The following is a 25,607-nucleotide window of genomic DNA, read 5'->3' as shown; positions in this document are numbered from 1 at the left end:
TTGTTTTTTATATACAGTGCCCGTGATAGTTTTATTTTGTCCCTTAGGGACCTAAATCTCTATGAGGATGGCATCTGCCTGGCGCTTGGCGATGCTTATTATTAGGATTAACCAATCGCGAGTACATTGCCATGTGATTTGTGACCAGTCTCTCAAAAAGGTCTTATCAGTAAGGAAAAGTCGTGGTGTATTAGTTACAATGAGGCCAGTCGGGGCGCATTTGCCCCGTAGATACTCAGCCATATTGACTCCATGGACCGATGTACGGGAATGAGTCTTTTTTAGATTGAGTAGAGTCAGCCAATCATCTTTGGTCCACTTGTTACCTCAGGTAGAGAGTCTAAAATGCTTGGATTATTAGACAAAATGGTATTAAGAACTTCATCGTCAAATGCCAAACCTGCAAAGTCAGCCATGGTGGAACGACTTGATCACAATTAATGATAAAGGTGAGCGTACAATGTAGGCTTCTAATTATACTTTAAGCCTATGATATGACCTGCAGCCGTGGCTGCTGTAAGAACAGAAATAAGAAATGTATATACGGGGGTCTAGGGGATAGTATTTATAGACCAACTTAGCTCCACACCCCTAATTACAAACATGCACAACTAAGGGGAGAAAGTCAGTCTGTTAATATGACAAAAAAAACTTAAACGCTCCAAAGAAAACTGTTCACCAGTCAAATAGCTTGCCCAATGCCTGGCATGAGAATAGTCTCCATCAGCCCATCCATTTGGCGGAGCTTCGTCATCTGGAAACCTATGAAATGAGTACTCTCCAATGCCTATAAAACCCAGATCATATATTGCGATTTAATCACAGTATTAGGGTCTGCACTGCTGTTATCACTTTAAAACTATGCATTATGGCATATAGTGTGACATTAACGTATGAATTCATCATCATTAGTAATGGTCTGGCATATAGGCTGATGCCGTGTGCAATAAACTAGCTGTAACTTTTCAACACTAACCCTCGTTTTATCGCGTTCAGTACCTTGACTTGTACTGACGCTGCCATTTTGAATTTCGAGCCGTGTGCGCATGCGCACGCAGTGCGTCACTGTTAACAACGCGCATGAGCGCGTGATCAGCGTCTTGGCTGCGCGCTTCTGCTCGAGCAACAGAGCATGCAGCGAGTAGCGTGTCATTTGTGCGCATGCCCGCATTAGCTCAAAAAAGCGTCTGAGCATGACGCGATTTTAGTACATTTAGCCATTTACGAAGCGGATTATGTGAATACTCGGGGCACAGTACAGCACCTCCCACCACTAGTTTTAGTTCTGGCTGCTCTGCGACACATCGCGCTATGTGCAGTCTTTCAGCCACCCTCTTACCGGTTCTTGTTGCTGCCTGGGCGCGTCTCATCTATCACGCACACAGCAACCGCCGTCAACGCAGCCTTCTATCCGCCGCAGTGTGCACCTTCCCCGCATCCAAACGAACTTACAGAAGAATATTGCTCAGCGAGTATTGAAACTCTTAACTTTGGAAATTTGACAATATGGAAACAGTTGCATTATACGCTGCATTTGTGTAAATAGCCTAGAGAAAGCCCCGGCGCAACTCGCCAATAGGGGGCGAAACACGTGTCGGCTGTCCATGTTTCACAACACAACAATAAAGATGTCACACTGCAACTTGAAGTAGTCTTGTCCTCTATATGGAAATCTGAAAGAACGGATATTCATCCAAAAAAGTACAAATTTGACCTTTCACGGAGCACACACTCCCCTTTTCTCAAACAGTACAGCAACGAGGACATCCATTGGCAAAGGATTTAATTATGGCTCATTAGCCCAATCAGTTCCGCTATAAAAAGAGACACTTCACTGTCCTCGGTACCTCCCACACTGCTTGCAGACTGCAAGGGGGTACCGACGAACAGGTAAGATCATCCTGGTTTGTTTGGCTCTTTTTGGCTCTTTTTTGTCTGTTCATTTAAGGTTTTAAACCTAGTTAAGAACTTGGGCCACTATAGGAGTACTGTTTATGTGTTGAATAACACTCTTTTTACATAACAGGCTCTTGACTTTAATGCATTTTGACAGGATACCTTATAGCTTGGTCCATATGCTCCCATTATGTTTTGCCAATGAGGACAGGGCAGATTATTGAGGGAGCTTGGCCTGATACATAATACATGATCTTTGATTTAAATGTAATAAAATACTGGTTCAAGAAACACCACACCAGGAAAATGAACTACTCTAAAATGAACTCAACACGTCAGAGACCAGCCTGCTCCCTTTCATGTTGTTGAATGCCATGATTTTATATTTTTGATTTAGGTTTTAATGATTCTGATTCTATGTGTATAACATAGGGACAAAAGATGGATGATGTAATTACCTCTTTCTCCCTTGTTTTACCTACAAATAGAGCGGGGACTCAACCACCGAGCAGTTGCCAGGTGAGGTGAGGCTTACTCCCACAGCAAGTTGGGTGAGTACTAATATGTTCTGAAAAAACAATTGCCTAATCAAAGTTACCTAATGAACCGGCGTAGCCGATTAAAATGTATAATCGATTGTCTGACTGTTTAACCTCTATGCTCTGAGCACCTTTGTTCACCACTGTAAGTTTTACCCCCCCCTTTTTTTTTTTAATTGATTTATTACCATCGTTGGGTCATTTGACAAAAATAATACATTCACAACATCAAAATATAGACATTCAAAATCTTATTTTACAATATTGTTTCAAATGGACGGGTAGAGCAGGGTTACTGAATCCAAATACAAAATACTTAAATCCATAAAATTATTCCTCTAAATACTCTTTAAGTGCCCCCCAAATCAATATACCTAATCGTCTTTTCCTGACACCCTTTAGAGCGTACAGATTCCATTCTAATTCATATGTATTAAACAATTTCCTTCTCCAAAATTCAAACATCGGTGCTTCAGGTTGTAGCCATTCCGTAGCTCTACATAGCTATACATAGCTGAGCTATAGTCATTGCCACAAATAAGAAGTTCTTAAATTTACACAGGTTCTCATTTTCATTGACACATTGCCCTCCCCCTACTAACATAAGTGCGGGGGATATTTTAATCGGATAATGAATGACTAGAGATATAAAACTTTCTATACTGGAGATGAAAGACGATAATTTTGGACAATTATAAAAAACATGAACAATATCTGCATCTTCCCCTCCACACCTAAAGCATTTTCCATCATACATAGGCCCCCATGTTGCCATACGTTTGGGAGTATAATATAATCTAAATATTGTCTTATATACCTGAGCTTTCAAATTAGCGGACAGGCAAATATCCTTAGCCATCAAAATAAGATCTACAATATTTAGATCGGTTTCCGCCAACTGATTCTGCCAATATACATTATATTTGTTCAAGTCATCAGGCTTATATTCCATCAGCAACCGATATATCGTACCTTTTTTTTGATTGAATTGCCTCTATTAATTTATTAGGACTGGGTCTGTTTAGTTTCTTTAAACAAAAATCTCTGATTTGAAGATATTTTAAAAACGAAGAATGAGGTAGTTGGTATTTACTACCCATATTAGAAAAAGAATTAAATATTCCGTCTGCATCATATAGATCTTCGATTCTACCCACCCCTTTCTTGCTCCATTCCTTCGCTACTTTGTCCCAAAATATTGATGGAAGTATTTTTTCCACAGAATGGGGAGTATAATACAAAATTCTCTCTAACTTCATGATCTTCGCGACCTTTCTCCAAACTTTATATGCAGACTCGACCACCTTAAAACGTGTATGTTTGAAGTAGATTCCCTCCAACTCTTTTAACAAACATTCCTTTGCATGTTCCCCTAATAATAAATAAAATATCGACGGGGACTCTGCCGGGTCCTCAATTTGTTCTCCAGTCAACAGAATTCTCATTCTTTATAAAAAACAAACATAATAATAAAGCACAAAATCCGGAATCCCACGCCCACCTCTCTCTATAGGCAAAGTCAACCATTTCATTGCTCGTCTAGTTTTTCTGGGTGGTCAAAAATGTTTTATACATAAGGTTTGCAGCTTATAAATATGGTTTATGGGTATCTCTAAGGGAATACTACAATATACATATAATATCTTGGCTAATACATTCATCTTGATGATGTTACCTCTTCTTATTTTAGACAACTGGAGTCTCCCCCATCTATCTAAGGATTGCTTGATTTGTTGCAATATTTTACCCCAATTAACATCCACTATCTCTTGTGTATGGGATTTAATTGTAATTCCTAGATATGTCACTTCGGGGGTAACCCTGTAGTCGTTAAATTGAACAGTATCTGTACAAAGCACCTGAGTTTTTGCGGCGTTTAACTTATAGCCGGAGCTGCTTCCAAAATCTATGGCCAAGCGTTCAATCTCTGTCATTGCCTGTCCAGGATCCGTGGTAATGATGGCAATATCATCTGCGAATACTGAATGAGGTAAGCTTGAGACAATGAATGGTTTAATGTGTGGTGTCTCCAATAATTTTATTAAAAATGGGTTAATAAACAACGCAAAAAGAAGTGGGGAGCAGGGACACCCCTGGCGTGTACCTCTTGTAATAAATATCCTTTCTGAATTTTGGCCCATAACTACAACTCTCGCGTTAGGTGAGTGATACAATACTTTAATAGCTCTCAGGAAATGTTTACCAAATCCCATTCTATTCATTACTGCCCACAGATATGCCCACTCTACGCGATCGAACGCTTTCTCAGCGTCGAGTAAAATCAACGCCAGATCTCTTCTCTCGGTTTCTGCTATATCTATCAAGGTGATCACTTTATTAATATGTGCTATAGTCCCTCTGTTTGGGATAAACCCATGCTGACTCAATGATACTAAGGGTGTTATAACCTTAGACATGCGGTTTGCAAGCATCTTTGAATAAATCTTGCTATCGCAATTTAGTAAAGATATGTGTCGATATGAGGCGGGTTGTTCCGGTGGTTTCCCCTTTTTAGCGAATACTACAATTGAGGCATCATCCCATGACTGTGGAGCTCTCCCCAATTGTGCCATTCTGAAAGTCTCCAACATAAAGTTTTTTAAAGGTTCAAAAAAACATTTATACACCTCCCCTGGAATGAAGTCAGGGCCAACTGCCTTCCCATTCGGAATATTTTTACTGCTCTTTCCGGTTCTTCCATTGAAAAAGGCTGATCTAACACCTCTTTCTCAAGATCTGTTAATTTACTAAAAATAACCTCATGCAAAAAGCGTCAGGAGATAGATTAGATTGACAAGTATATAATTCAGTATAAAACTGATATAACATTTCCAATATTTTCTCAGGATCTTCAAACATAACCCCATTTTTATCTTGCAATTTCGCAATATGGCGAGCAGATTCCTTCATTTTTAATTTAAGGGCCAATGCCCTACCTATAGCCTCTCCATACTCATGGATATACCTTCTATATGTTAAGTATTTCCTAGCTATCTCCTCACACCAAACTCCTGTGATATTAGCACGACATTTAGCAATTATCCCCTCAAACTCCTGGATTTTGTATCCCTCTTCTCTATTTCTTTAATCAGACATTCTTCCGCCTTACACAACTGATCATACAAGTCCCGCATTTTCCCCCGTTGCTGATTTTGATGATAGAGTCCATAACTCACCGCCTCCCCTCTAAAACAGGCTTTCCATGTATCCCATATTATCTCAATATTAGCGGAGCCCATGTTGTTCTGTATAAATTCTGCAATCCATTTACCCATATATTCTCTGTAATGTTCATCCAAACACAGTTTTCTACCGAACGAGAAGCTCCTACTTTGTTTCATTTCTCCAACATGGGTAATCTCGATTATCAGTGGGGAGTGGTCCGATGTTACCCTGGGATATAAGTGAATCTTAATATTGGATTGAATGCTAGTTGAAGTAAAAAAGTAGTCCAAATGGACACATTTCCTATGTGGTGAGGAGTAATAAGTATACCCTGGTAATGTTGGAAAGTTTTTACTCCAGATATCAACCAGCGCATGATCCTTAACTAAGTTATATACTGCTTTCAACACACGAGGTTTTCGCCCCTTATAATTCTCTACATCAGCATCTAGCTCCCCCGCTGCCAAGTTGATATTTAAGTCACCACACACAACCAGGGGAGAACTCTAGTTAGCCAACTCAGAGTTTAGATATTCAAATACTTCCCCCTCATCCAAGTTAGATCCATAAATAGAGCATATCGTTATCTGTGTACCTCCTATATTTAATTCCACTATCACCCATCTACCCCACTTATCCGTTAGGCTGCGCGCAAGCGCACCTGAACGCGGTCTAATCAAAATCATTACCCCTCTTATCAAGCTTGTTTGCTGGGATGCTGCCAGCACTGATACCCTAATTCGGCAGCTAAGCCCCTTTTCTCCCATGGGAGATGGGTCTCTTGTAAACACAAGATGTCCGGCTTCAAAAAATGAATTTCAGATGCAATCCTTTTCCTTTTATTTATATTGTTGAGACCCAAAACGTTGAAAGAGCAAATTTTAATATTCCTAACCATTACAGTAGTTTCCCGCCCTCTTTACCTTCTGCACTTGTATAATTTATTATTGCTTTGGTACATCCCATCCTACCCTCAGCTAATACTCTATTACTAGATCTTTGTCTTTTTGTCAATTCTATAGTGTCATTTGACCCCAACATGGATTTTTTCCCCTTTAACCCCAGTGCCCCCCTCCACCAACAACCCCCTGACCCCCCGGTCCCCCTCCCCCCTCCCCCCGCCCCCCGCTCCATTACCGAGGCTTTCGGACTCCTGGTCCTGGTGATGGTGATGAGCAGCGCTCCCCCCCTGTTGTCACCCCACAGGCTTCTTTCTGTTCATATTTTAACTTATAAAGAAACTGTTGATATCATCATATCCAGACCTTCCTATTCTTACTCTCAAAGAACAAGAGATAAACTATAGATCTCCTAAGTACCAGACCTTCCTATTCTTACTCCCAATCTTACTCTCAAAGAACAAGAGATAAACTATTAAGGGTGGGCGTAAAATCCGTTTCGCAGGCGAATTTGCGGTTTTTCCGCGATTTCGCGATCCGCGAATCTCGCGAAATCGCCGGTAAAATCCGCGAATCAGCGGGGACGAATTTTCAGCCAAGCAAGGGTTACAGCAGCAGGTGCAAAAGTTGAACCTAATTTCTTTGTAACCTTTTACAAAAGGGTTACAAACAAATTAACTTCAACTTGCACACCTGCTGCTAATTGCTTCCTGGCGCCTCGTTGCCTACTTGCAACTATTCTCTGACCCTGCTCTGACCCTTGAAGCAGGGTCAGAGAATAGTTACAAGTAGGCAACGAGGCACCTGTCCAAGGAATTAAACCTCATCAGGAAGCACTTACAGATATAAAAAACAGGAAGAAGGTAGAGGATGGCAAATACACCCATTTTGAGTTGTCAGGAGGGGTTAAACTAAAAGAGACCTTTACAGCACAATTTTCATATGCATTTTGCTAAAAATAAAAAGCTGTATGTTCTGTAGGGGCAACTCATGAATCTGGCCCTTCAGAGATCCGGCCTCTCTTTCTTTCTCTCGTTCTCTCTCTCCCTCTCTCTTTCCCTCTCTTTCTCTATCTATCTATCTATCTATCTATCTATCTATCTATCTATCTATCTATCTATCTATCTATCTATCTATCTCTCCTTCTCCAATAAATGATTGCATGGGTAACTTCGCTATGCAAGCGGCTCGCGAAGAAGCAAAAATCCCTGCGAACACGCAAAAAACCCGCAAACACGCAAAAAACCCCGCGAACACGCAAAAAACCAAAAATTCGCACAAATTCGCGAATTTTGCGGATCGCGAATTCGCAAATCCGCAAATTCGCGGATCGCAAATTCGCAAGATTCGCCCATGCTTATAAACTATACATCTCCTAAGTACATGACCATTCCTTTTTAGAAGAAATAGAGAAAAATTATAACGACCATTCTATATTATACATCATACAAAATGCATGCCCATTAGCTAAATCGTTAACTGATACCTAGAAAGTCATTCATGAATAGAATCTAAGGGTCCTTTATACCATGCAAATATTCCTTTGCGGCTGTAACATTAGTGAAAAAGCGAGTGTTCTCCTTATATATCACTTTAAGTTTAGCCGGGTTCATAATAAAGGCTTGTGCTCCCTTTGTTTGAAATTGATTCACCAACTGTCGAAGCTGCCATCGAGTGTCATTTGTGTATTTACTATAGTCTGATGTTGTGAAGAAAGTAAACCCTTCACCCATGCCTTTACTGTTTGGTCGAGTGTGCATGAATATATCTTCTCTGGCACGGAAGCTGTTGAAAGCCACAAGAAAGGGTCTAGGTTTAGTGACATTCTGCTCCGGTCGAAGTTGGATATTGAAAGGATATCTGTGGGCACGCTCAATCTCTCGCTCCCAGTCCCATTTTTTCAAATTCGGGAATGCCTTCTGAAACAATTCCACAATAAACTTGCGTGGATCCTGCCCTTCTTTACCTTCAGGGATTTGCATGAGTCTTAAATTATTGCGCCGTGCGCGATTTTCAAAGTCGGCCATTTTCCATAGTAAGTCCTTTTTATTAGCACTTAACGTTTCAGTGGCCACTTTCTGTTTTTGCAGTTCATCCTCAATATTAGATATTCTGGTTTCAACCTCAGTAAACCTTTCCCCGAAGTCTGACTGTGATTTTGCTAGTCTCCGGATAGAACTTTGGAGCTTCCGGCAAGAGTTTTGAATTTTATGGCTTTCTTGCTCAGTTTTAACCATGTGGCTCAAGATTGTTTGATATATCGTGGCTAGAGTAATATTGCCTGTCGAATCTTCTTGATACCCTCCAACAGCCCCCTCTATCATAGATGCATCCCCTTCACCCCTCTCAGTGTTAGGGCTTTCTTCTGTATATTCATCAACTTCGTCATCCTCAACCTCACTTTCAACTTCCTCCATACGCATTTGTTTAGAGTACTGTGTGGCCAGATCTTCACATGAAGAGGCTGAGTTTTCTGACACTGAGTAAAAATCCACAGATTCTGCCTCATTAGATGCAACTGTATCCGCCCTTGCAGCCAAGCCTTTCTCTGTCATAATTGAGCCTTCAAGAGGTTTTGTAGCATTTCCCTCTGATGATCCAGAGCTAGGCTCTCCGTCTGTAATAATAACACCAATGCTTTCATTTACAGATGAAATATCGAGTGGTGTATTAACATTTTGTGGCATCATAATTAATACTTGTTCTGACGATTTATCATTCTGCATCACCTCTATTAATGTAGTAAGTTCTCCCGTATTGTTCTTTAATTGTGATGCTAACAGTGGGCTGCGCGTCGCTTCGTTTCTTTTTTTTTCCTCTGCCGCCAAAAACAGGGTGGAGATCGTTTGTCTAGCTACACCAGGAGTTTCGGAACCTACCCCTGCCCCAGTTTTCTTTGCCGCAGCCGCAGCCCCACTTAAGTCCTTCTCACCTCCACATGCAGTCCCAGTGGTATTAGTCTCAGGATCTCGTTTTTTCCGTGTGCCTTTCGGGGCCATAACGACAGAAACTCTTGCAGCTCCTCTTTCCTCACGACCTCCAGTGAGGCGGCATTCACCGTGTTCGCAGCGGAGCCAAGCAGCCGCACCTGTGAGAGTTGCCGCCCACCAGGCTCGGCGGAGTATGGTCAGCGCTGTAACCACCTTCAGGTATCGGCGTCAGCGTTCTCTTCTCCATCTCGATTGAGATATTCTCCACAAAAAAAGGGCTGCACACGTTACTTTTCCGTTTCTTTTCCGTTTCTTTCCCGTACTCAGTTCATATCATTGCACCAACGTTTCTTTCACGATCTTTCTCAAATCACCTGTGGGTCAGGCAGAGAGATCAGCTCACACGTCCAGCACGTCCAGCCGTGTGGGCGCCATCTTGCCTCCCCCCCTTTTTTTTTTTTTTTGACAAATTCTTTTTTTGTTTTAGGAATGAAGAGATAGCTCTTACCTACATACACATGGGATTCATGTCTGGTAGGGTGGTAATAAACCACTGATCTATTCATTCTCTTACGTGAAAATCTTCATGTGTAACACATTTTACTAATAGTTTTTTCCTGCAGTAGCACTTAACATCTATTAGGTCCTGAAGAAAGCCGGGCTAGCTAGCCAAAACGGCTGAAACATGTCGACCTCACTTTTTGCCAGGAGATAGTAAATGTGTTCCATACTATCAGGCGGTTTTTATTTATGGCATTTGGACAATACCTAATAAACTTATTTTTTGTCCTTCTAGTCATTTTTACTTTTCACACATTTATCACCTGCACTCCACTCCATCAGTTGTCTCATATCTTGAACAACCATTGTGGCTGAGATCATTGGGAGTATGAGGTCAAGTATTCATTCATGTTAGCCTTGAAGCAACATTGGCTACATTTGACCCTCCTCTCATAGGTTTCCAGATGATGAAGCTCCGCCAAATGGGTGGGCTGATGGAGACTATTCTCATGCCAGGCATTGGGCAAGCTATCTGACTCTGGTGAACAGTTTTCTTTGGATCATTTAAGGTTTTTTTGTCATATTAACAGACTGACTTTCTCCCCTTAGTTGTGCATGTTTGTAATTAGGGGTGTGGAGCTAAGTTGGTCTATAAATACTATCCCCCAGGCCCTCGTATATACATTTCTTATTTCTACTATGCAATTAGATCCATGCGGCCATCAAATATTTCACAGTGTATGATTGAGGGTCCTAATCTCAGAAAATGTAATGTATAGCAGTGCTACTGACACAAAGCCAACAATCCGTATTTAGCCCTGTGAATCCTTTTTGGGCCATGACGGGAAAGTAGACATCACCCGCAAGAGCCGTTAGCAGCTTCTCCAATGAGGAAGGGAATGACCTCAACACAAGGAAGCCCCGCAGGAGCCAGTCATTGTCTCTTGCAACTGTGCCCCACTATGCTAAACATGACAAGCAGGTGGGACCAAACTCAACAGCGAGTAATGAGGAACAATGCCACAAAAATAAGCCTACCGTGACCATGAGATGCTGCACGGCACAAGATAATCCTGTGAATAACCTCACTCGACTGGTGCCACGGAGATTTAACATTTGCTACAGCCCAACGTTGTGATGACATACCTGGCATCATGGGAATGGAAAGTTAACATCAACTCACAGAGAAGGCTACCGAAGCAGGGTTCTCCACCGGCACTGAGGTAACAACATGAAAGTGACATGAAATACTGGCACAAGGGGCAATGCATCCATGCAAACAGACTCACAGGACAGTTGAATGAACATGTGGGACATACACTGGCCTACACCTGCACAACATGGTTTTTGGTCAATCAAACTGTACTGGACCACAAGGTTGAGTGGATGATCCAGACATATTCTGCTGCATACAGTGAGGCTGCAATTCCCCACAGAGGCCGTGGTTGTGATGTCCCACACAATGTAAAACCGTGGTATTTGCAATGTGTCAGGGTCAAGGTTTACACACATTGATGCATTCACCAGAGTCAAAACTCAACTACAGATGACTGTCAAGAAGGTTGACTGTCCTGTCATGGGAGTGGGGCAACATGAAATTTGAGACATGGTAATGTTACATGTATGTATGGTCCGACAACATGCGCATGAACATTTACCACACATTTGAAACCATACCAACACAAAACAGCCTGTTTGTAATCCTTACCCAAACTGACATTTCAACATGTCAGTGCATGTACCGCTGATTCGGTTGACGATGCTATCTTCATGAGGAATACCAGGAGGACTAAGATGACACCAACGGACAACAGGCAGGGTGACCTGGGAATGACAGTAACACAAGGGGTCATGTTCAGAATAATTCCATTCAGACATTGTCATTTATAATACACTAAGAATGTAGTACACTTGTACATTCCATGTTCACACATTGCACGCATGTGTGTGGCATAACATAAGCACTTGTGTGACACTGCACAACAAACAACAAAGTGACATTGCATACAGTCAGCTGGACACAAAGTATGCTACACATGCCACTCTATGGTACAAGCTTGCACAATATTTTACTAGGACTCACCACCATCATGAGAAGAAGTTGCGTATGAGCTTACCCCGGATATCATTCTCCTCCTCCTCATCGCTTGCATCCTGGCCAAGACCTTCATTCTCAACGGGTGGATTTTCCAGCTCATCAGGATCCAGGATGAGTGGCACGGCCTTCTCAACTGCACTGTTGTGCAGCATGTAGCAGACAATGAAGATGTTACACACCTTGAGCGGGGCGTATGAGAGGGATCCACCAGTCTTGTCAAGGCACCTGAACCGGCTCTTCAGGAGTCCAAACGTTCTCTCTATCACTCGCCAGGTCTGCCCGTGTGCATTGTTGTACCGCTGGTCTGCAGCTGTTCTGGGGTTGCGGAGCGGAGTCATGAGCCACGGCATGTAGGGATATCCTGTGTCTCCTACAAATTGACATCATGGCAATGAGTGTGTAATGTGATGCGCTGAGAGAGATAAACATAAAATTGAGACATACATGAGAAACAGAGTTTACCCACCAACAAGACATGTCCGATGATTGCGCAGCTGCAGCAGCATCTGTGGTACCCTGCTACGCCTCATGATGAATGCATCGTGGCATGATCCTGGAAAACGTGCACAAACATGTGACATCAGCATTTTAGCAAGACACACCACCAGGGCATTTATGGAGTGGTAATGTTTCCTGTTGTGGTAGGCCTGCTCCTGAGCAATGGACCAAGTTACATGTGGCATCCCACCCAGGGCATAGAAAGCCCCCTTGACACCTGTCAACTCTTCTGGAGTAGGGAATTTGATGAATTCATCAATGTGACTCAACATAGCAGCTAACACATCACGTAGTACACGGCTGAACATGGTCTGTGACATCCCCCCACATCGGCTATGGTAAATTGGAACACACCTGTGGCAAAGAAATGTAGGGCTGCCATCACCTTTACCTTGGGTGTCAGCGCAGTTGGATACCTGTGTCGTGGTAGGAGATGTGGTTCCAGCCTGTCCGTCAAGTCCTGAATCAACTGTTGAGTGAATCTGTAACAGCGGATGCAATCACGTTCCCTCATGGCATCCAAGTCTGGCAGCGGCCTTGGCAGAGGGGGTGCCCTGCACGACATGTTTGTGAAAAAGGTGTACAGCTTTCAGCCAACAACTATTACAATGTACATAGCACAAGCAACAATGCTTCAACACATCAAATCACCATTGAGTCTGGCATGGACTGTACATCAAGGACACATATGCCAGCTGGCTGGCACTCCTCCATTAGAACTTATACACCTGTTGTCTGTGAAATGGACATGACATGCACACAAATGATCTGCTGGGCTGGTCTGGGTGAGCAGGACAATGTATCACGTCCGTGACACACGTCACGTGACCTGCATGAGAAGGTTGTCAACACATCCAGACAGCTGACTGCAAGGCACACACCCACGTCACATTTGCTATCAATTGCACACATCTGTAATATTGTGAATGAGGTGTGCATTTGAATAAACTACACCACAGCCATTATCAGAATGCAGACCTGTATGTTTGGGGACAAAAGTTCTATGATGCCATCACACACATGAGCAGTTGAAATGCCCCTGTGGCATGGTGTGCGTACATGGGAAACCCTTGCAATCATGGCACAGACCCATCATAGATGCACCTACAGCAGATTAAGTTTACGGGATACAAACAGCATGCCTAATCTTTCACATGGCACACACATTACATTGTCACACAGGGTCATGCTGGACGTCAATTTTACAAGTGAGACAGTGCCCCTGTCCCTGGCATCATGTGACAGATGCCCGTACTGAATAGTGTGCTATCCCAGTGTTGATGTGCATCACAACATGTTTATGAGGTTACTTATGTGACAAGTGTAAAGGTTATGTGAACCACATAGTGCCCCATTACAAATTACATGTCTCAACAGCTCATCACACATCAACTGTGCCACATGATCACATGCCCTGTGCTATATCACTGTCTGCCACACCTAGGGCCTGCTGATGTAAGGATGCCATGCCACTATATACATCGACATCCTCATTATGACCTTACACCTACATCCCTACCATGTGTTTTCCTGGTATCACTATTGTGATGGTGCCATGTGTGAGCTCGTAAAATGCACCGTACACATGCATTCACTAGAGCGTGTCAAACGCCCAGTACCCCAATAGTATGTGCGTGTGTACGGGTCGTTTCACATTGCATTCGAGCCATACACGAGCGGACCGTGCCCCAATAGTACTTGCGTATGTACGGGTCATTTCACTATTGCATTCGAGCCATACGCGAGCGGACTGTACCCCAATAGTACGTGCGTGTGTACGGGATGTTTCACTATTGCATTCGAGCCATACGCGAGCGGACCGTACCCCAATAGTACGTGCGTGTGTACGGGTCGTTTCGCTATTGCATTCGAGCCATACGCGAGCGGACCGTACCCCAATAGTACGTGCGTGTGTACGGGTCGTTTCACTATTGCATTCGAGCCATACGCGAGCGGACCGTACCCCAAAAGTACGTGCGAGTGTACGGGTCGTTTCACTATTGCATTCGAGCCATACGCGAGCGGACCGTACCCCGCCATTGCGTGTGTGTGTGGGACATTTCACTATTGAAAAAGTTGCATTCACGACGGAAAGCGCACCGTACTTGTGTGGGGATCCCAGAAAATACATAGGGAACATCTAGGGGATGAGTAGAATGCCCAGAATGCAGGCTAGTGTTCAAGGAAACAGAGATTGGAGTGTGTTCTACAGGTGTTCTGAAAAATTCAGTTGGCCAAAACTATACAATGTTGCAAAATGTGTTGTGGTGCTCAAGCTCAATTTTTAAACCATGCAAATGTGTGTCATGGCCTTATGTGTAATGGGATTGGATGAAACATAGAATGCAAACTAATCTGGCCTATCACACAGTACTCCTTGGACTGACAGCCCCTCAGCAGCACTGATTTAAGGCTGCATGTGGCTGTGAGAGGGCACTTGCCTGCACAACATTGGAGTGGACAACACTGCTGCTGTCTCTGCATTCCCTGGACCCTGATTTTGCTGACCATGGAGAGGGCACCTGCATTCAGTGAGGAGGAGAACCAGGCCCTGCTGGATGCCCCCCTGCCAAACTACAGCAAGCTGTATGGGAAACCAGGGGATCAGGTGAGTGATGAATGTGTGAGTGACACTACAGCCATTGTGTATTTATGGAACAGAGATGCAATGTTGTTTGGAGTGAATGCCGGGTCTGTTCATTGTGGTATCTCCCATGCAGTGAATGATGTGGTTAAATAGTGTTTACTGCTTACCTGCATTGTGCTAACTGTGACATTCAATGCAATGTGAATCACACTTTCTGCTGTGCCACAACTTGCATGTTTTTTTGGCATGATTTACTGAGGTGTAACAGTGTTCCCCACAGAGTGACAGATGAATGTACTCACTGTTGATGATTGTTTTTCATGACCTGTGTTGATGTTGGACAAATGCATGCTTTGAAGTCATGGACATTGAAAAGTGTGAATGTTCTTTGTCACCTGGCTAATTGTATATGTGATGTTTTGCAACACTGATGCATGGCGTATGCCACAGCTGTACCAATCTGATGTGACAAGTATGCACTGCCGTGTGCATGACTTGGACAGTTAGCATGACGCCTGTGTCACATCTTTCTAAAGTGTGACATGTGCAAAGTGATGTTGTATACACTGTTGACAATGACAAGCAAATGATCTGTGCCAGGGTGTGCATGTGTGGTCTGCTGAGGGTTCTTAGGTGTAATGGGATATGTGACAGCATGTCACGTGCTGTCCACCACCCTGAAGTAGCATATATTGTTCAGTGTGTGCCATGCTCAGTGAGTGGTTTGCACCCCTTATGGCATCTGTTGCCTTTCAAAGGCATGTAGTGCATTGGTGTTTGTTTGCTCACAGGCCACATTCACATGGACAATGATGCAAGTCCGGTCAGCATCCTATGCCCTGTTGTCATCATCAATGTGGTGCAAGTGTGTGTCTTTGGGACATGGACCAGGTGTACTGATGTTGTTTCACTTATCTTCCTGACAGGTATCTGCCTATGAGAAGGAGGAGATCTGGCTGGGCATAGCCAGGGCTGTCAGGTTTGTAGGGGGCCCTCGCCGAAGGATCCGTAACATCAGGAAGAGGTGGCAGGACATGCAGTGACGGACCCGCCGTATCGCCCGGGTCCAGCTGAAGCTTGAAGCTCCACGCCGGCATGGCGGCACCCGTCACCTCACCCCCCACATGCTCCGGGTCCTGGAAGTGGTTTTTCCTGACCTCCATAGGCAGTTGCAGGAGGGACAGCAGTAAGGAGGGGGTAGGTACATGTCTGTTTGTTGTCATGTGTGTCACATGCTACCTACAGTGCTCAGAAGCCTGGTAACACTCCCACAGTTGGGGTGGTCTGGTCAGACAGGCAATTTATGCATTGTCATTTCAATGACCCCTATTCAGCTGATGCTCTTTTACATCCCTTCCCCTCCTCCACATGTGTCACCTGCTTTGGGTATTTAATTTTTGCGCATGTACTCCTAGGGTGCAATGTATTAGTATGCATATTGCTTAGCACATCATCATGTTGGAGGGAGGTCAGTGACACGTGTTGGTACCTTACCTGTTCCACGACCTGTGCACTGTGTTTTCCCTTCATGATTTTTTGGCATGGACCATGAGTCTCAACATGGAGTTCAGCACGGGTCTGCCTCAGTGGCCTTTGTCCCTGGTATACTTTGTATTTCTCATATGTTAGCTACATGTGCACACTGTCCATGTATACAATGTTTGACTTGTGCATACTCACACTGGGCAGTGCGTGTGTGCATAATCAGAAGAATATGTTGCTGGTTTTTTGTGACTAATATGGATGGGCTGCCACACGAGGTGACCTTGGGTTAATTTAAATCGCTGCACAGTTATTGATACCCTGATACTGACTTTTCACTACTTGAGCTGTATCACTCACATTGACGGGGTGATGGGGGTGTTGTGCAGGGGAGGTGTGATGGGCCAGCCCGTTTCACCTTGTCAGTGGTGAGCTGTGTATGTAATTTCTGATGTGAACTCATCACTATGCACTTACCCTGTGATGCTGGACAATGCTGTCATTGTTGGATTTAGAGGCTATGTTGTTGGCTCACAGAGATGATTGTTCCACATAGATTTGTGCAACATGTATGTATTGGTGGTGCAATGCAGTTTTGTCTTGGTGTGCACACTACTATATTCACATTTCCTATGTGGTTGAGGGTGTGTCAACAATGCAGCGATGTTTTCAATATTCACAATTGCATGCACATTAGCTTAGGCATTTTCAGGATTTTGGACATGTGGGCCACTTCACCTGACAGCCAGTGTGTGTTATGTGCTAGGAACTGTATGATCTGGTGATAGATGCCCCTGTGAGGAGTGTCACAATAGTGTGTGGTGATGGAGGGTGCCTCTGTACCAATCATATACTCACACCCAGTCAACAGGTCAGGGTTTTATCCATCACCTTTCTGTTGCACACTCTGCCCCCAAGTTCAAACATGGTCATGTGCAAATCAGTCTGTCCATGTGCCTAATGGGAACAGTCCAGTCACAAAATGTCAAGCCATGCCTTCCCTGCACTGGAAACAAGGTTCCTGGGACCACTTTCTGGCATTACAGCCGTCTTCAGCCATGCTTGTTTGTATACACATCTGTGTTTCACGCAAGCCTGGCTGTAGACGGCTGTGATGCCAGTGAGAGGTGATAGAAAGCTTGTTTCAGGTCCAGGGATGGCATTACATGGCAGTTTGGGCAGGACTGTTCCCATGTTGCACAGGGTCAGACAGATTTGAACATAACCATGCCTGGACTGGGGTGGCAAAGTGGGCGACAGAACGGTGATGGATCAACACCTGAGCTGTTGACATACAGTGGCTCATCATTGTGACTCTCATTCAAATTGTGGCCTGGTCTGTTATTTGTATCTTTGTATACAAGGAGCATTGTGTCTATTACAATTGCGTAGTACTGGACTCAAATATGTGCTGAGTTATGTGGCTTGTGACTCATGATGCATGCCATGATTAGCAATGTCCCCAAATGATTTGTTGATCATATGTCTGATGTGTACAGGTGACTGATATATATTTTTTCTTTCTCCTTGCCAACAGCATAATCACCTGAAAGTGGAGGAGACACAAGCACGGACCAGGCAGAGGGACCCAGCCACAGTGCCACCAGCTTTGAGGTGTCGGAGGGAGGCAGTGGCACAGAGGGTGAAGGGAGTCAGGCGGCCGGACCTCATGAGCAAGACACCTCATACCATGCGGACGGCTCGGCTTCGGACTCCCAGGAGGAGGGGGAATATGCAGCAACAGCATCTGTACCCACTATGTCTGTCCCCTCCTCCTCCAGACCCATCTTCACCCTCCCAGTTGCTAGGGCCCCTTTGGACCGTGCTGCCCCCGTGTATCCTTCGTCCCTGGCACCGCAGCCCCTGCCCCTGTCTCCCCTGCTGCCCTCAGTGCTGAGTCTGTGGACATACTCCAGCAGATTCAAGTTGGTCAGGCGTCAGTGCTGACTGTCCTCCATGGCCAAACCAAAATCATGACACAGTTGTTGTCATTAATGGAGGGCATGTCATCTGACATGTCTGACCAACGTCGGAGTTTGTCGTCCATAGACTCAACACTGATGGCAGCACTTGCCATCCTGCAGTGTCAACCCCCCTCCTTCCGACCCATTCATATACCCCTCTCCCATACCTGTCCACCATACACGCAGAGGCACCAGATCACACACCCCAACGGGGACACCCAGCACACCCACACGTAAGTCAAAACGCAGATCTCCAGGCACCCAATCTCAGGGGGATGTACGCACACCCACAGGGACAGGGGACAGACATCACACACCCACCCACAGACACACTACACTGACTCACAGCCCTCTACCTCCACTCCCATTGTGTCCCCGGGTTCAGGTGGTAGCCTGTCAGAACTGGCAGCAGTGTGCAGTGCTGAATATGTTGTATCCTTTTGCACTGCACTTGCCACTGTAGAGGAATCCTCCCCACCTGCACCCACTACACATACCCTTCCCTCTCCCGTCCCTGTGGTGCCGGACACTGACTCCGATGATGCCCCCCATGTGTCCACAGACCTCTAACTCCACCATGTGCAGGTAAGTTTTGGGGTGACAACCTCCACAAAGTCACCACTATTGAGGACAGTATTTTGGACTGGCCATTGGCCTTCTGAGAGCCTGGACTCATTTATTTATTCATTTACATGATGGCGCTGAATAAAGCATTTTATTTTTCTTTCTGAACTATTGCATTTCAGGGAATTGCTTTAGGTGCTGTGTGCCTACGAGGTGGTGTAATGTTAATGTTTTGGTATTGCGAAAGATGTCTATTTTTCTGATGGGAATGAGGTGGACCATGATATCTCTGTGCTATCCCAATGTAGCAGTACATTATCTAGATTGGTGTGTGTGCAGTTTGCATTCAGACATTATCCAAAAGAGTGTCCCTTCCTCAGTGTCACATGAGATCTTCACTACAGACAGTTGTACAATTGTTGTGGTGACTTTTGTATGGATTTCCCCTATGATTGTACATTCCCTTCGGCAATGGCCATGCATGCTCACAAATGAAATCAGATAATTGGTCAGTGCCATCCATGCTACTCCCTGTGCTTGGGTTTGTAATGTGTAGTACTGCCTGTAGAGGGTCCATCATAATTTATCACACTATGCATGAAAGTGTTATCGTCCTTGACCTCATGATTCAGATAGTAAACTTAGAAATTTGTGCACACAAAACACATTTGGGTGCTTTGTATCTAGGGGTTTTGTAGCCTCTTTCTTCCATGAGGGAGTACACGTTTAACCACCTGGACATTCACATCATGTCCGAGATGTACATGATAATTTATTAGTCCATTTGTGCTTCATTTGTTTGTTGGTCTGTTACATGACTACACACTATTGAGTCATGATGGAGGGGGGTGTGGCAGCAAACTACATGGGTGGATATGCATGTGGGATCTGACAAGAAAAACCACATGTGGTGTGTCACCCAGTGTGTGACAGGATACCATTCTACAGGGAGTAGGTCACTGCTGTGAGTGATGTGTTGATATGCAACTATCATGAGTGTTACAGGTTAGGAATGTACACATACAGGCATGTAGTTGTTGTATGATGTTGGAAATACACACCCCTATGACTGAGCACTGCTGGGAGTCCTATATACACCCCCTCCTATGTCTGGGCACTGCTGGAAATCCTAACTACACCCCCTCCTATGTCTGGGCACTGCAGGGAGTCCTATCCAGCCATCCCTCCTATGTCTGGGCACTGCTGGGAGTCCTATCTAGCCACCCCTCCTATGTCTGGGCACTACTGGGAATCCTATATACACCCCCCTCCTATGTCTGGGCACTGGTGGGAGTTCTATCTACACCCCCCTCCTATGTCTGGGCACTGCTAGGAGTCCTTTCTACACCACCCTCCTATGTCTGGCCACTGCTGGGAGTCCTATCTACACCCCCTCCTATGTCTGGGCACTGCTGGGAGTCCTGTGCACCCACCCACTATACTGTCTGGGCACTGCTGGGAGTCCTGTCTACACCCCCCTCCTATGTCTGGGCACTGCTGGGAGTCCTGTGCACCCACCCCCTATACTGTCCGGGCACTGCTGGGAGTCCTATCTACACCCCTCCTATATCTGGCCACTGCTGGGAGTCCTATCCAGCCACCCCTCCTATGTCTGGGCACTGCTGGGAGTCTTATCCAGCCACCCCTCCTATGTCTGGGCACTGCTGGGAGTCCTATCCAGCCACCCCTCCTATGTCTGGGCACTGCTGGGAGTCCTATCTACACCCCCTCCTATGTCTGGGCACTGCTGTAAGTCCTGTGCACCCACCCCCTATACTGTCTGGGCACTGCTGGGAATCCTATCCACACCCCCTCCTATGTCTGGACACTGCTGGGAGTCCTATCTACACCCCCCTCCTATGTCTGGCCACTGCTGGGAGTCCTATATACACCCCCCTCCTATGTCTGGCCACTGCTGGGAGTCCTATCTACACCCCCCTCCTATGTCTGGCCACTGCTGGGAGTCCTGTGCACCCACCCCCTATACTGTCTGGGCACTGCTGGGAGTCCTATCTACACCCCCCTCCTATGTCTGGGCACTGCTGGGAGTCCAATCTACACCCCCTCCTATGTCCGGCTACTGCTGGGAGTCCTATCCAGCCATCCCTACTATGTCTGGGCACAGCTGGGAGTCCTATCCAGCCACCCATCCTATGTCTGGGCACTGCTGGGAGTCCTATCCAGCCACCCTTCCTATGTCTGGGCACTGCTGGGAGTCCTATCTACACCCCCTCCTATGTCTGGGCACTGCTGGGAGTTCTCTGCGCCCACGCCCTATAATGTCTGGGCTTTGCTGGGAGTCCTGTGCACCCACCACTTAGATGTGACGCACCGTACACATACATTACAGACCTGTGTGCGGCACTTATCACGATTGCAATGGTCATATGCGCTAGCGTGTGGCGCACCGTACCCCGACATTAATGGCGTATGTGCGGTACGTATCACTATTGCAATGGTGATATGCGCGTGCGTGCGGTGCAATGTACCCCGACATTAATGGCGTATGTGCAGCACGTATCACTATTGCACTGGTGATATGCGCGTGCATGTGGCGCAACGTACCCCGACATTAATGGCGTATGTGTGGCACGTATCACTATTGCAATGGTGATATGCTCGTGCGTGTGGCGCAACGTACCCCGACATTAATGGCGTATATGAGGCACGTTTCGCTATTGCAATAGTGATGTGGGCGTGTGGCGCACCTTACAGGTATACTTAGGTTGTTGTGGTACGTTGTACTCACCGTCTGCGCCGTCGTCGGTTTCGATGTACGAAGTCGTAGGCGTACAGGACTGGGATGACACAGACAATGGGGTTAATGTTGTGTATGACGCGTATCGGGGTGCGGTTCGGGCCGGACTCTGCTTTTCAGCTCTCGTAGCAAAAGGGCCGCACGGAGTGTCGTCGACACGGATCGGACTTCCTGGTCCGGAAAGAGTGGCATATTTACGTTCGGACGTAGCATACCGCATCAGCTGGATACTATCCGTATGTACTTTCTAGTTGTATGGTGTTTGGTACGAGTCGTACGGAGTGGCGCTTTGGGTTCGGATCGTACTTCCTCGTTCGTATGGGGACGTTGTAGGTGTACGAATCGTATGGGAAAAACGCTCCGTACAGCTATTCGGAGCGCTTTTTCACGAATCGGAATCGACCCTTAGATCATATTATCATCGGTCTACACTAGGCCTCAAACACTAACTCACAACATCTCATTAAAATATATCTAACACCTACAGCACACCAAAAACGTGACAAGCTAAATATAAATACAATATATACATCCTAACTAGACTTAAACATGAGTATTAAGTTAGATATAATAATTAAAATTCCCCTTACCTTGCTCGACATGACCCAGCTTCCAACCGCGAGCTTCTCCGGTCCTGCAAGAGCCAAAATAACATTACGCTGTTACAAAATAGTCCCTGTGAAATTCAAATAGCTGCATAAATTAATGAAAAGAAATGAATAACTTTAAACACATGCATTATAGTAAAGTGTAAAGGTTACAAATATTTTTCTTATATTGTACAATTTTTTCTGTAAATTTAAAAATTAGTTTATATGTTTTTATACTTTGTAAAGTTATAATAATAATTAATATAAACATATATTTATTATTATTATTATAATTATATATATATTACCTACTGGCGGTCGCCAGTAGGTAGTGATAGTTAGGATTATTTTGTATAGGGATTTTGCAACATTCTATTGGGAATAACTTTGGCGCCGGTTGAGGAATCTGCCTGAAATTTTCCTGAAATTTGCCTTGTGGCGCTCAGCTCCTTCCCTGAAAGTTTGGAGGGGATTCGTCAAGCGGGGGCCAAGATAAAAGGGGGGTCCCAAAACGTGTTTTCCCCATGTTAATTTCCATAGGGCGGTTGGACTCACTTTTAGCCCGAACGGCTGAATGGATTTCTACCAAACTTGGCAAAATTGTAGGGACTGGTAGCCCGATGTGCCTTTGCTATGTCTCAAGATCTGTGCTCCAGTGGATTTTGAGAAATTTAGGTTCAAAAAAATATATATATCTATAAGCGCGCCCCGGTACGCGCACCGGGGCGCGCACCAGCGCGCTACGCGGGCGGAAAGCTGATTGGCTCTCGGGTGTCTGTCAACATTCCAAACAGTCCAGAGCGGCCACCATCTTGTGTCTCGGTAGGATCGAGACACAAGAGGTGGCTAAAACAAAGGGGGAAATGACCAAAAGGGGGCAGGGTAGACCCCCCTGACCCCCTAGGTTTGATGTGGGGGCTATAAACGGGCCCCGCGGGCAAAAAGAAAAATTCAATTTGCGCGGGGGGAGCGCCCGGTACGCGCACCGGGGAGCGCACCGGGGAGCGCACCGGGGAGCGTACCATGGGGAAAAAATGACAGATTTTTTGAAAAAAGTAGCATTTTTTTATAAATTGGAGGTAGTTCTAAAAAGAACTGTTTTTTTATTCTTTTTGTTGTTTTATATTTTTTTATTTTTTTTTTGAACATTTTGTACTTTTTTTGGCTTTTATGAACAATTTTATATTTTTTTTGTTATTTTTATGGGGACAAACAAAAAACAGGGAATTGTAAACGGCTCAACTGGAGCAAAAAAAAACAGGAAAAAATTAAGGTTTTTTGGGGCACACGTGGTTGTCACCAGCACGGTTGATGAGCTTAATGCTTTGCTCACCATACGTAATTGTTTTCCCACAAAAAGTACATACAATTTTGTACTGTTCAAACCGGGGTTGTATGTTTGGGACCATCTCCCTTGCCTCTGGACCCGATGGAGTGGGTTGCTTACTTTGGTAGGTGCTGGGAGAAGATTGGGGAGGGTTCCTGGCCATTTCTCGGACCTCTGCCCTAGCATAGTTGTTAGGGTGCCGACGTTGCATGTGGCGAATCATGGTGTTGTTGCCAAAAGAGTACTTTTTGTTAGGGTTCCCCCTTGAAAGTACAGTGCCACAGATTAAACAAGTAACCTTTGGCGCATTTACTTTCTTGAGGTCCTTTGGGATTGAAAAAAACTCCCAGACTATGTGCTCCTTTGGCTTATAGGTGGGAGTATCTTCATGCAGGAACGTCCTCCTCTCCTCCTCCTCCTCCTCCTCCTCCTCTTCATCTCCACCACTGTAGTGTTGTGGTGGTCCTTGTGGTGGTGGTGGTGGTGGCTGAGATGCTCCTGCTGCTGCTGCTACTGTAGCCATTTTTCAGACAAATAGGTCTTTCAACAGGCCTTCTTCACTCAAAGTACAAAGTGAGAATGAGGAAAATAGGTGGGGGCTTTCATCATTTGGAAAATAAAACTGTCCTGAACCAATGAAAAGTGTTATTTTCAGGTCACATGACTCGGGCTTTCATCATTTGGAAACCGAAACTGTTCTGAACCAATGAAAAGTGTTATTTTCAGGTCACATGACCCGACGAGTTTACGCTACGTGACCCGGGGCCCGCCCCAGGGCGCGCCACGGGGCGCTTAGGTAGCGCGTTCGTATGCGCATGGGAGCTTCCAGGTGCGCTTACGCCGTGCTTATCACGCTGACGCGGCTACGCGATACGTCACAATGATGTTTTCGTACGCGGCAATAGCACTAACGGGACGCTCCCCGGTACGCGCACCAGGAGCGCTCCAGGGCAAAAAAAAAACAATAAACAATATACATAAATAAAATAGTATTACATAAATATACAATATAGGATTTATTACTAAAAATATTATATTTCATAGCTATAGAAATTTGCTATTAAAAAACCTTTGAAATTCACTGAAAAAGACATAGGTTTGAGGCCCTATATATAGTTAGGAATTAGCATTTAAAAAACCTATGAAATTCACTGAAAAAACCATAGGTTTCACACCAGTTATAGTTAGGACTTAGCATTTAAAAAACCTATTAAATTCACTGAAAAAACCATAGGTTTCAAACCAGTTATAGTTAGGAATTAGCATTTAAAAAACCTATTAAATTCACTGAAAAAACCAAAGGTTTCACACCAGTTATAGTTAGCTGGAAATTTTAATGACATAAAACCATTGAAATTCCAACGTTATAGTTAGTTGGACTCACTATAACAAGCGCGCCTGCAATGCACTGCTGATGACGTCACATATTACATCACTCATGACATAGTCAGTGACATCACTCATGACATCACTGATGACACCATCCTTGTGACAGAGTGACAGACCTCCTTTCAGTGTAATGTAACCCTTGAAAGACATATTCAAAAATAGAAACTAACATTTTCAAAAAAATGGAGATACCCATATCAGTTACAACAACCAAATCTGTAATTCCACCATCTATATACACATCCACTCATTCACCAACAGTTCAATATAGTCACTCATACATATACTCAGTCATCATAAGTAGTGATACACCTATACATCCAGTTACACACCGACAGTCATCCAAAAGTTACTCACACACATACTCACACATGGAAATAAACTATTGAATATCAATTTATTTGCATATACAGCTATACA

This window comes from Lissotriton vulgaris, chromosome 3_1 (genome assembly GCF_964263255.1).
Source record: "Lissotriton vulgaris chromosome 3_1, aLisVul1.2, whole genome shotgun sequence".
In the NCBI taxonomy this organism is placed as follows: domain Eukaryota; kingdom Metazoa; phylum Chordata; class Amphibia; order Caudata; family Salamandridae; genus Lissotriton; species Lissotriton vulgaris.
Note: the sequence above shows the minus strand (reverse complement) of the source record.